Source organism: Malaclemys terrapin, chromosome 3 (assembly GCF_027887155.1).
Source record: "Malaclemys terrapin pileata isolate rMalTer1 chromosome 3, rMalTer1.hap1, whole genome shotgun sequence".
NCBI classification, from domain to species: Eukaryota; Metazoa; Chordata; order Testudines; family Emydidae; genus Malaclemys; species Malaclemys terrapin.
In genome coordinates, this window is record NC_071507.1 from 74,756,395 (window position 1) to 74,768,631 (window position 12,237).

The 12,237-nt window shown below is 41.1% G+C and overlaps 1 long non-coding RNA gene across 1 annotated transcript in view; it reads right to left on the reverse strand.

The window, feature by feature from the left end:
- LOC128834741 (uncharacterized) overlaps window positions 1-12,237 on the reverse strand; it is a 61,894-nt gene that overhangs the window by 30,586 nt on the left and 19,071 nt on the right. The window contains exon 3 of the long non-coding RNA XR_008444479.1: window positions 4,488-4,613. This is a non-coding gene — a long non-coding RNA (uncharacterized LOC128834741). The remainder of the gene's footprint in view (window positions 1-4,487; window positions 4,614-12,237) is intronic.

Here is a 12,237-nt window from a genome sequence, read left to right on the forward strand (position 1 = left end):
ACATCTGGAGTATTGAAGGTTTTCTAAGCACTTTAAATGCTTTGTTCCTTGCTGAGTCCTTTTCTCGTTTCCATTCGGACCTGATAGGTTTGGAAATGTGCTAATCACTGGGAAGGTGCTCCTATTCAGTAGGACTAGATCACAAATGAATTCAAATCATCATAGCTTATGTACAGTATAGAAATAAGAAATAAGGCTAACTGTACTGTTGCAGATATATTTGGAAGATAATAAAATAACTGGATTTTTTTCACCCTTGGTAACTTCTTTATATAACACATAGATGGTAGTGTCCTCTCTCTCTCTCCGTGTATTTGGTGATGCACATGAGTTTAGGAGTACTGCAATATTTGGGGTTAAAGAAGAATAGCTTGATTTCAGCTGCAGATTCAAGGGCCAGAATGGATGAGGATCCCAGCCTTGCACTCTTACACTGGGGAGAAGGTGCAGGTCTCTGGAGGAGAAGAGAGATGACAGACCACACACAACACCCTTTTGTTATGTAAAATTAATCAGAATTGCCATTCTGTGTTCTGTCCTTGCTCATCCTGTGTCATCAGCAGAAGATGGAGTTATTTACCTGAAGACAGGCAAGTAAGAAAAGACCAAAATTCATCTGATGCTTCCCCAGGCCTTCCTAAATAACAAAGGATCACTTTACCAACAAACCAAAACCCCTATACAGCCATGTTTAGTGAGCTATGGGAAAGGTTTCACCTTCCTCTGAACCATTAGGTTTAGCCCACTGCTGCAGGCACAAAAGAAGATCCAAAACCTAGTGTTCTTATGTGGTATGGTCAATCCTATGAAAAAAAATTTAAATACCTGGTACAAGTTTTCATAGTTTCTTATATGTATATTCATTCTTGATCTACAAAAAACAAGCTTTTTAATACCATTAATTGCTACATAAAAAGACAGCCAGCACAAGAAGACACTAACATAGATTTTGATTGTTAATTAGGAGTTTGAGAAGTTGTCATCCAATTTACTACTAGTGGTCTTAGATGACTGGAACTCTCTCTATCCCATATGAAGTGTGTAGCATAGAATAAAGTATGTAATTATTTGTTGTGTTTAGTGTTTCTGGAATTTTAAGTTAACAACATAGCAACTGGCAAATGGATTTCTTGCATGTAATTAAAATTCAGTGAGTTTTCTCTCATTCAGTGATTATGTAATTAACATATAATGAGGCCTTATAGCTAAATGAAGCATTATTGGGTTACAGCTTTACTGTTAATCAAACTAAATTAACTTGCCCACATGATCTGCAAATAGTTTAGTATACCATATTTTCCTCAAATCATTTTTTTTCATTATTATTAGGTATAAGGAGTACAAAGGATACTCCCTCTTTTTCCTTTAGTTTTAACTTCTCCTCTTAGAATTTGCTGTCATCTAACTTCTTGCTCTGTTGTCCCCATGGATTTATGTCTCCATAACATTACGTTCACAAGCATTCCCTCTTCAGTAGGAGCTGCTACATCCTACCTCTGATTCTTCTACACTACTAAGCCTTAGACAACAGAATCCAGGATGCAAAAACACTGGACAGGCTTCTGGCAAAAAAGGACTTGAAAAATCTGAATTTCCAAAGGAGAAGTTTTTGGAAATCTACTGTTATGGAGAGCAGCATTAATCTCGGTCACTAACAGCAAGGGTTAGGTATTGTAGGTAGACTGCTCATTGCCAATCAGAACCCCCTGCTGGCTAAGCAATTTGACACCTGTGGGCTCAGTTGGCCTGTATCAGCTGACTTGGTCTCACAGGGCTTGGACTACAGGGCTCTTTAATTGCAGTGTAGATTTTCGAGCTCAGACTATCCCACCTACCATGGTCCTACAGCCCAGGCTCCGGCCTTAGCCCAGAAGTCTACACTGCAATTAAACAGTCCCGCAGCCCAAGGGCCACGAGCCCATCAACTGGAAATGCAATGTAGACATACCCTCAGCATGGGGAGGAGGAAGCACTCAGTGTTCCTTCAACCTCCACTTCTGGCTCGGAAGCTGATTTTTCTTATCAGAATCCCCCGCCCTCCACCCCAACCCCATCTCCTCCAAACCAGCCTGAAAGCAGGAAGAGAGAAAGAAGGCATTATTGTCACCACAACTAGAAACTGGAAGAAATTCCTTCTACTTAAAATTATGATTATTCATACACTCTGATTTCAGCTATGATGTATACAGTAGAGCCATTGAACAAAAATGGACAGAACAATTTTCCATAAAAAATGCAGTTTGGTCAAAATCAAAATGTTTTCTAGAAATATATCGATTTAAACAAAATTTCAACAGGAAAAGTTTGTGTTTCATTTCTTTATTGTTTTAATTAATTTCATTTTGATCTTTATATTATATTTAATACTGTGTATACTATATTATTTTAATACAATGCAAACATTGAAAAAATGAATTGAAACAGAGTCAAAATGAAACATTTTCAACACTATATAAACAAGCCAAGTTGATGGTTCCAAATGGAAATTTTGGGGAATTTTCATTTTGAAATTTTGACTTTTTATTCCAATTCAGGATGACTTTTTTTTAAATGTCAGACTATCCCACAGAACAGAAATTCTGGTTCTCAACCAGCTGTAGTATACAGATTTGAGTTTACTTAGCTCATGGATTTCTGAAGATTCATTTCCAGTTTTGAGCATTGAGGGGGCCCCTGAATTTTTCAAGGGTAGCAGGTTATTCTTGTCAGACTTGAAAAACAAGGCAGGCATGCATACTTTTCTTGATTAGATGGATGGTAGAGTAACCATCTAACGAGGTCTCTGGAGGGTAATCTGTATCCCTGAAGGATTTTTTATGTCAATCTGTTATTCAACCAAGATCAGTTGCATTCTATTGTAGTCTGTGCACTGTTACCTAATTTGCACTATTACCTATGAACTACTGTCTCTCGCTCTCCATTCCCACTCACCTGCTCTGTTTTCGCTCTCTTCCTCCCCCCCACCTTTGCCTTCATGTTGTGGGGGGGTTTTTTTGTTGTTTTTTTTGCTTCTTTTGCTACCCTGCCTTCCTTGTTTGAACTCATAATATTGTCTGCACCATTCAGTTCTGGCTCCCAGCACTTGCGGCCTATTAAAATGGACAGGCATCATTATTTGTTAAGTGCTGTCCATTTATCCAGTGCATTCAGACACAATACAGAAGATTTTACTTTGCCAAGCTTTAACTTTCTGTGTGGGGTAGACAAGCAGTTACTTCCTTACTGTCTATTCTGTTTGAAGAATTTGGAAATGATGCTTTAGGGAATGATTCTACCACTCTTACACTGAGTAGTACTTAAAACTTCAAGCAGTCTCAATGATTTCAATGGCCCTACATGTGGAATGAGGTACTACACAGCATGAAAGAGGTGAGCTGAAACCACCCTGATACTCCATTGCCTTGCAACTTGCATAGGCATTCTACACCAGATGAAAAGTGAAGGGGTGTTAAATGCTTTAATTCTGATTGAGTAGGCCTTTAGATCCACTTTGCACATGTATAAATGACTACACAAGGTGCAGGGCAATGGCAAATCAAATGCCAGGATTCTAGTGGGCCAGATTCTGCTCTCATTTACATTGGAATAAATCAGGAGTAATTCCCAGTTTATACCAGTACAACTGAAAGCAGAATGTAGCCCAGCAAGTTCAAAATCAGATAACTTCAAGCTGTGCAGTCACCATGCACTGGGTTCATTTTTGTCATACTATTATTATTTATAAAGTTTTTGTTTGGTTGGTTATTTGGAGACTGCAAAAGATATTGACACTCTGTCCCATAGAAAGGAGATTAAAAATTCTGGAGGGTAGAATTCTGCTCTCAGTTATGACAATGTAAATGGGAATAACACCAATAGAACATCTCTAACTGAAGGCAGAATTTGGCCCTAAATATATGTTTATACAGCTGGGTCAAATTCCCAGCTACACAGAGGTTGCAGGTGGTTATCAGAGAACTTGGATTTCAACTTGTGAAAGACAGAAATTCTTTCTGTAGCAGTATTTAACTTCTTGGCAGGCTCCTCAAGCCTTTGTGTTGAAAGCCAGGAGATTCCCTCCCTCTGGGCTATCATGTGACTGAATCAGAAACAGCTCAGCTATCTTGTCCATTCTACAAGCCACACCCCCTACCTTTTCAGTCACGTTATGTCCTGAGACTTGGTTTACTTTAGCCTTTGGAAATGGAGTCCCTATGTCAGATCTATTTATGAATGATGTATCAACTTTACTTTTACAGATGTAGGTGGAAAAAGGCCTCATTCACACATTGTGGTTTTCCCCAATCTTACTGAGTCCTACAGCTTCATTAACAGAATAGGCTGGGGTCTCAAATTTTATAGAAAATCCGATGCAAAGGAATGAAAATAACAAAAGGAAAGAACAATCTCCAAATATTCTTACCTTTTTCCTCAGTAAGAACCACAGAATCATTATTGGCTGAGCTAATCCAAATATTTGCAGTCAACCCAGCCTGCCTTCAACCCACCTCAGATCCAAGTGCATCCTACTGTGAAGAGCTTCATTGTACTTTACTACTGAAAAGATTAACATCTGAAATGACTTCACCAGTCCTGGTTCATTCTGTTCTGTGTCCCCAATCACTTGATGACCTCTGAAAAATAATTACAATTCATCAGCACTTGGCCCAGACACACAGACATAAGCCGTAATTGGGGATACCGCTGTTATCCCATTCAAGCTAGATCCTTACCCTGAATGGCTGGTAAAAGCGAGTGAAGAACTTCAATGCAACCTGCGAGTATAAATACCTCCCTCAAAGGGAATCTCCTAGTGACCCCACAGCATGAAATAGACTGTTTCTCAAAAAACACATAATTAACAATTGCTATTTCCTGTCCCTTCTCTAATCTCACCTTCTTAGGATGTCATATAGAAAGTGCTGGTGAATGAAATCGAGCAGTTCCTGATCTTGGCAACTGTGCTGGCCCACCCAAGCTAGGCTTCACATTTAGATGGGGCAGAGTCCAAGAGGTTGTTCTACTGAAGGTTCTTCCTGAGTTATGGGACTAAGGAGAAACATCTATGCTACGAGGCATATCAGCAGCCTTTGGCATACTTATCAGGTTAATTGCTTTAAAAGTTGGAAAAAAAACTGAAAATAAGTGTGTGTGTGGCTATCATTAACATTATCTACATTAATTTCACTCTGCTTCTTCAGCTTTCAACAAGAGTAAATATAACAAAATCCTGCTTATTTTATTTACATCACACAATGAACAGGGTTGTATGACAGGGTTGCCTGCAATCACAGGGGACTGGACTTGATGCCCCAAAAGGTCCCTTCCAGTCCAATGTCCCTATGACTTCAGTGGGATTATTCATGGGTAAAGTCATCTATGGGTTAAATTCACACTTTATTCATAGATTCATAGATTATAGGACTGGAAGGGACCTCGAGAGGTCATCGAGTCCAATCCCCTGCCCGCATGGCAGGACCAAATACTGCCTAGACCATCCCTAATAGACATTTATCTAACCTACTCTTAAATATCTCCAGAGACGGAGATTCCACAACCTCCCTAGGCAATTTGTTCCAGTGTTTAACCACCCTGACAGTTAGGAACTTTTTCCTAATGTCCAATCTAGACCTCCCTTGCTGCAGTTTAAACCCATTGTTTCTGGTTCTATCCTTAGAGGCTAAGGTGAACAAGTTCTCTCCCTCCTCCTTATGACACCCTTTTATATACCTGAAAACTGCTATCATGTCCCCTCTCAGTCTTCTCTTTTCCAAACTAAACAAACCCAATTCTTTCAGCCTTCCTTCATAGGTCATGTTCTCAAGACCTTTAATCATTCTTGTTGCTCTTCTTTGGACCCTTTCCAGTTTCTCCACATCTTTTTTGAAATGCGGCGCCCAGAACTGGACACAATACTCCAGCTGAGGCCTAACCAGAGCAGAGTAGAGCGGAAGAATGACTTCTCGTGTCTTGCTCACAACACACCTGTTAATGCATCCCAGAATCATGTTTGCTTTTTTTGCAACAGCATCACACTGTTGACTCATATTTAGCTTGTGGTCCACTATAACCCCTAGATCCCTTTCTGCCGTACTCCTTCCTAGACAGTCTTTTCCCATTCTGTATGTGTGAAATTGATTTTTCCTTCCTAAGTGGAGCACTTTGCATTTGTCTTTGTTAAACTTCATCCTGTTTACCTCAGCCCATTTCTCCAATTTGTCCAGATCATTTTGAATTATGACCCTGTCCTCCAAAGTAGTTGCAATCCCTCCCAGTTTGGTATCATCCGCAAACTTAATAAGCGTACTTTCTATGCCAATATCTAAGTCGTTGATGAAGATATTGAACAGAGCCGGTCCCAAAACAGACCCCTGCGGTACCCCACTCGTTACGCCTTTCCAGCAGGATTGGGAACCATTAACAACAACTCTCTGAGTACGATTATCCAGCCAGTTATGCACCCACCTTATAGTAGCCCCATCTAATTTGTATTTGCCTAGTTTATCGATAAGAATATCATGCGAGACCGTATCAAATGCCTTACTAAAGTCTAGGTATACCACATCCACCGCTTCACCCTTATCCACAAGGCTCGTTATCCTATCAAAGAAAGCTATCAGATTGGTTTGACATGATTTGTTCTTCACAAATCCATGCTGGCTATTCCCTATCACCTTACCACCTTCCAAGTGTTGGCAGATGATTTCCTTAATTACTTGCTCCATTATCTTCCCTGGCACAGAAGTTAAACTAACTGGTCTGTAGTTACCTGGGTTGTTTTTATTTCCCTTTTTATAGATGGGCACTATATTTGCCCTTTTCCAGTCTTCTGGAATCTCTCCCGTCTCCCATGACTTTCCAAAGATAATAGCTAGAGGCTCAGATACCTCCTCTATTAGCTCCTTGAGTATTCTAGGATGCATTTCATCAGGCCCGGGTGACTTGCAGGCATCTAACTTTTCTAAGTGATGTTTAACTTGTTCTTTTTTTATTTTATCCGCTAAACCTACCCCCTTCCCATTAGCATTCACTATGTTAGGCATTGCTTCAGACTTCTCGGTGAAGACCGAAACAAAGAAGTCATTAAGCATCTCTGCCATTTCCAAGTTTCCTGTTACTGTTTCTCCCTCTTCACTAAGCAGTGGGCCTACCCTGTCTTTGGTCTTCCTCTTGCTTCTAATGTATTGATAAAAAGTCTTCTTGTTTCCTTTTATTCCCGTAGCTAGTTTGAGCTCATTTTGTGCAAAGTGTCAACATGAGGTCTATAAACTAATGTCCTACACTGAGATCCTAAGTGGCTCTGATGTGATGGATAGTCCTAGTGCTGCCTTCCCCTTGCCCTTGGAACTATAGCCCATATGAATCTTCATTGAAGTAGGATTTGGTCACAGTTTGTAACAAAAATACCGTATTTCCACTTGCTCAAACTTGATTAAATATGTTCCCGGTCCAAATTCTGATCTCACTTTCACAGGTGAGAATTTAAAGTGATTCCATTGACCATGTATCATATTCTCTGGTTATCTGTGTCTGTTTTGTGTTGTCCCAGTGACACACAGTGTGGTTGTACAGCTGCTAGCACAGTAGAGCTAGGATCTTGGAATGAGTCCTCTAGGTGCTACAATAATATTCAATAAATAACTGAACTGGCTAGATGAGATGGGTTTACAGCTTTTCTGTTCATAAGAGTGGTGAACAGTAGCCAGAGTATAATGGTGAATCTGCCTCCAAATGTATTCAATGGGGGGTCACTCCACAATTACACCAGTACAAGAGCCGAAGTGGTCCATTGTTTGATTAATAATCATAGGCTAGATGACCAAGTGCACCAGAGCAGCTCTTGGCACACTCTATGGTAATAGGACTTTAGGCTAAGGTCTCTTGGGTCCCAGAAAAAGGCTCCCAAGGAACCACTCGGCTGGCCCAGATCACCAGAATGCATCACAACCTGACCCCACCTCCTCACAACCCTGATACATCTGGGAGGGCTTGTCAGAGCTATCTGAAGTTTCTGCTATGCTAAAAGAAATCCTCAATTGTTGATTTAAGGCAGCTTTAAATCCCCTGAAGTACAAAGGGGACTTCAGAGGAGCTGAAAATCTTGCCCCATACATTTATAAAGAAAACTGGCATTTTTTACCTGTTACAAATACCACCTTGGACTATCAATCAGTAGGACATTTTTAAATGGTTACATTTACATTTCACAATTAATTCTGTCTGTTTGCTATTTACATTTCATGTCACTAGAACAACTAAACCAAATTAGTACATGAGGTTTTTCTACAATCCCTTTTTAGTCTATTTTACCTCTTGGTACTCTTCAGTAGGGAGATGTTGCAAACACTCCTGGGATTGCTCATAGCCAAAAAAATAAAATGTATGACTTAAAATTTCCTTAAACCTTTGTAATAGATGTGATATAGCTTTAAACACAGCAACAAATAATCCCCAACATCTAAATTTTGGGCATAGTCTACTTGAAAATATCTGTTTCATTACAATTAATAATCTGTCCAATGCTATGTAGATGCCAGAATACAAAATTATCCTAAACAACATGAGAACAAGTCTAGCAACAGCTCAGCTGTTTTTATGAGTAGCATTACCATTTTGCCAGGTGTTTTTTCTTTACTGCAATCAGGGCTTCAAAGTTTATTTATTATAGTCAGAGCTGGTAACATTACTTATAGTTAAGATTTCCTGACGTTTCATTATAAGACTCTGTTTTCAGTGCTTATAACTTTGCCACATTTTAGCTATTTAGACTGAAACTTTGCATGCTGGGCGGTCTGCCTAAGGCTGAATTTTTTGTGGAACGTTTCAACTAACATAGTTCAGCCATTTCTGAGAATGAGGTTAGAGAAAATATGCTGTTTATCCCTCATCTAAAAACCTTCCAAATGTTTCACTGAACAACTCCAGTGCCTCCCAGCTTTGGAACAGGGTTCTGAAGTTTGGCACAGGGTTGCCATTGTGTTCCCTGTGGAAATTCACCCATATTTCACAAAGTTATAAGTCTCTGATAAATTTCAGTTTGCATATGCTTGGTAAAGACTTGATAGGGCTTGGCAGGTAAATTCTCTGAAGATTCAGTCTGCAATGAAAATGCTCCACTCCTTCACAGCTCCTACTTGCAAACCAGACTGTGCACCTGCCATCCACACATAGCAACTGAACCGTACATGCTTCATGCTAAGGCTGCAGGAATTGAGCAGGACTTTCCCTGCAATAATTTGTCCCAGCTGCCAGGCTCGACTGTGTCTCTGGCACCAGAACTGAGACTACTGAGTGCTCTCAGTGCTCACCCTGGCTGACATCCAAGCAGCAAGGAGAAGGAGGAAGCATCTAATTTTAATACAGAAAGGTGATAAATGGAGTGGATATGCGCTGGGGTGATGTGCGTGTGTGTGGGGTTGAGAATAGGGTGGGTAGAGCCAGAAAATAGCAGGGTGGGTAAGAACAAAAGGTGTTAGGAGCTGGAATTGGGGCACTGAGGTAGAATGGTCTATAGCACAAGAGCACACTCCACTCCCAAACCTGAAATTGAACCCAGGAGCCCTGAGTATCAACATCCCTCTGTTGTGACCATATAGCTATGAAACACACAAAGTGAGAATCTCATCCCCCTCTACCGGCTGGTCTAGATAAAGGATAACACTGAATTATTGCTACCACTTGCCAGTACTCAGTTAGCTAAAATGGTAGAGATCTGTGCCATGGATCTAAAGTTCTGAACCCATCTGATGACCCAAGATGGTAGTCAATATGGTTCCACGTGATAAAATGTATGTTTTTCAGCTTACTTTTTTTTTAAATATGAAATTACATCCAAAAACTATGCTAAAAGAATGTTAAGGTTGCATAGTCAAGCACCCAAAATTAGGAAACGCCAGAATTAAAGTTGCCTGGGCATTAGCATACAGTTTTTTATTACATGCTCACACATTTTTTCCACAGGATCCTTGCCTTATTTAATGCACAGGATGAACCAGCCCTGGGATGAATCAGGTTGTGTAATGAAGGAGACTGCTGTCTATAGGGCCCCTATCTCATTTGTTCCAGAAGTTGGGAAGCACGTAGCAAATGTGGCAGCAACTGAAGGAAGAGAAAGGATAGTCTTGTGGTGAAGGAAGTTGAATGCGACCCTGAAATTTTTCCCTGCCTTGGCCACAGAGCTGTTGAGTGATAGCAGGCAAGTCACATAAATCAAAATGTTCAGTTGGCCACCACTAATTGCATGTTCCTTATTATCTGATTATTGTGAGACATCTGGAGCTATATTTGCAGAAGTGCTGAGGGTTCACAAATGCAATTGAAGTCAGCAGGAGCTGTACTTCGAACAAATAAAACGCTATAGAAATGCAGAACCCTCTGAAAAATTAGGTCTGGAGTGTCTGAAGTTGGGCACTCAAAATTAGTGGATGCCTTTGACAACTTTAGCTTTAATCTCTCTGTGTCTCTGTTCCCCAGCTGAAAAATGGGGATAAATAGCACAACATAATCTCACTGAGGTGCTGTGAAGATCAATTAAATTAATGTCTCTGAAGATCTGAGACACTATAGTGAGGATCACCATAGAAATGCCCAAGAGGAAATAAATAATTCTGTATTCAGTGTAATTAAATAAAGGCTGGAGCCACACACCGAATGAGGAGGCTAAAAAGAAATATTGAATAGCGCTAGAGATAGCTAGAAACTGGAATTTCCATTCCAGGGGAAATTATGAAACCTTAAAACATTTTTCATCCCAAACCAGAACAAAAATTGACATTTCAAAATTTCCTATGGACTGCAAAATTCTGAAATTTTGTTTAGAAAAAGTCAAAAGAACATTATGTTTCAACCATTTCAAAATGCTCCCCTAGTTGCTCAAAACCTCGGCAGCCCACCAGGCAGGGAACTGGGCAGCTTGTGAAACCTGGGAGCCAAGGTTGAGGAGCCACAGACCCTGGATATCCTAGGAGCCCTGGCTCCTACGCAGTTTGCTTGGCAAGCGTCCCTAGAGTCAGGAATCCTTGGTGCCCAGACTGACAAGGAACCAAGAGCCTGGAAGTCTGGGCTGCAGGCAAACTGGCGAGGAACCAGTCACAGTTCCATTGTAATTTTATCAAAATCAACACACTCCTGTGCAACATTTCAGTCTCAACAAATCAGCATTTTCCAACAGAAAAGCGTTCTGATGGGAAATTTCCAATGAGTTTTAATAACTAGCCTTTCACTTACTGAGACAGGGGTCCCGAGGAAATAAAACTGCATGAGAACATGCAATTCAAGACTGTCATAATGCACATGCAGAAGGCAGCTGAATTAAGGTTATACAGGCCAGTCAGGGGCAGGCTGTGTCTGGGGAGAAGAACCACAGGGGAGTGGAGTTAATTCTGGAAGTGGGTCCCTGGAACAAGGGACTATGTGCTCAGAGAGGTAGTCCTGGGGCTGGTGTTCCAGAAGGAGAACAGCACTAGCTATGAGAAAGAAGCTGGCTGAGAATGGAAACTGCAAGAAGCAGGATTACCAGAGATCCCTGGGAGAAGAGGCTGTGAAACTCTAGGGCTTAGCCTACACTACAGAGTTAGGTCAATATAAGGAAGTTTATGTTAACCTAATTATGTCAATATCTTCACTTCGATGCTGCTTCTGCTAAAGTAAGTGGCCTGCTACGTGGGCATAACTCCATCACCACGAGAGGTGAAGTGCTGATGTCGATGTAATTAGGGCAACACAGTGTCCATGTAGACACTGCATTATCTACATTGGCGTTGGCCAAATGAGGCTGACAGCTGGAATCCTCCTCTCCCCTCCCCAACACTGATAGCCCGAGCTGTCAGCAGGGCGCGGTGCTCACCCGGTGCCTGGTGTCAGCGCCAGGGTGGGCTGTAGGGACTCCGCTGTGAAATCGTGCCTGTCAGACAGCTCCATCTGTCAGCACTGAAGCAGCTGTCAGCATCAGGAAGCCAGCTGTGAGCCCTAGGTGGGGCTGAGGCTATCAGCTCCAGCTGTTAGTGTCCCACAATGCTCCACTTCAGTCAGTGGAAGTGCTCCTGGTGAGGACGCAGACCACTGACAGAAGGAGCAAGTGTGGATGTGAACCACCAACTTCATGACTGCGGTGGCTTTATGTTGACATAACTTAAATCAATTTAATTTTGTACTGTAGACAAGCCCTCGAACAAAGGGTGAGCTAAGGAACTGTATTTTGTCTGTTATGTGCTTATAGTTGGACAATAAACCCAGTTAAAATGAGACTAGGAATGGGGA